The sequence below is a fragment of the Echinops telfairi genome, unplaced genomic scaffold, assembly GCF_000313985.2.
Source record: "Echinops telfairi isolate 266 unplaced genomic scaffold, ASM31398v2 ScPeMD7_14;HRSCAF=57, whole genome shotgun sequence".
Lineage (NCBI taxonomy): Eukaryota > Metazoa > Chordata > Mammalia > Afrosoricida > Tenrecidae > Echinops > Echinops telfairi.
Window position 1 is genome coordinate 10,620,410 of NW_022103911.1, and position 1,487 is coordinate 10,621,896.

Sequence of the window (1,487 nt, forward strand, 5' to 3'; positions counted from 1 at the left end):
CGATGTACAAATGCGCTTTACACAATTGATGTGTGTATGGATTGGGATAACAGTTGTATGAGCCCCTAATAAAATGTTAAAAAAAAAAAAGCTACCTAGTGAGATGGTAAAATGTCTACTAGTTCTTTTTGCTACAGTGACTCTCTGTATTATTTCCATCTTCTTTTGATGCTACATGCACTGTTCGATATATTGACTTATCTTTCAGTTTGTTGTACTCTGGTGGCTTGTGTGTTGATGTGACAGTGGAAGATTTGTCACCTGTATTTAAAATACCAGCAGTGTCACCCAAAGTAAACAATTTCAGCAGAACTTCCAGACTAAGGATAGACGGTGAAAAATGAATACACTGGCCATTTCTGAGTAATTAGTCACTGAAAATCTTAAAAATAGCCACTTCAGAAAGAAAGATGCTATAATTCAATCAAGCATTATGAATCAAGCATTTTGATATGGTTATGTATCACCCAGTTGACTCCAACTCAAAGTTACCTTAACAGAAAAAACAGTGCCCATTACCATGCCATTCTTATAATAATCTATGGTTATGTCCATTGTTGGAGCCATTACTTCTACTCATATCATTAAGGGTTTGTTTCTTTTTTGATAACCCTCTATTTTAGCAGGCATAGAGTTTTCCCCAGGTATTGGGCCCTCCTAATAATACATCTAAAGTAAGTGAGTTGAAATCTCACCACTTCACTTCTAATCATAATTTTGGCTGTACCTCCCCCAAGATAGATTTGATTATTCTTCTGAGAGTGGTGGTATATTCAATATTCTTCAACAATTCTATAGTTGAAATACATCAATTCTTCTTATGCCTACATTTTGCATTGTTTAGCTTTCACATGGACATGAGGTTATTGAAAATACTGTGGTGATGATTAAGTTGCGAACCAATGATTTAGCAGTGGCGATGCAATTTGGCAGTTATACAGCTCTATTGTAAGACATTCTATAATTCAATACTACTATTATGAGATCTACTGAGATCATTTGAAAGGGATATAATAAAATATTTATTTATCCTAATAAAATCATTGATGTGTTTTAAAATTGTAGATCTAAAACTTAGTAATAACTTGATATGATTACTCAATAGTAAAGGATTCTATATGAGACGTGGTAGGAAGGTTTCATTACTAAAGATAAAAGAAAAGGTTAACATGTATAACAAAATCATTTTTTATAACCAATCTCAAACATTAATTGTGTTATATAAAATACTTCATGTTAGTTAATGGTATGGTATGAGAAAAGAATATACGCATTTGAAAATACATATCTGTCTTACTAATTTGTTAATAGTTGATAACATCCATATTACTGCACATAATTCAAACACATGAAATCATTTGGGATGCTCTTGTCACCATGCTTAATAAATAAGAAGCAAAGAAACGATCAGAAACACATATTGGGATAATATATCTCATAATTGGAGGAAAACGTATGCATACTACTTTTCCACTAAACTTTTAGTT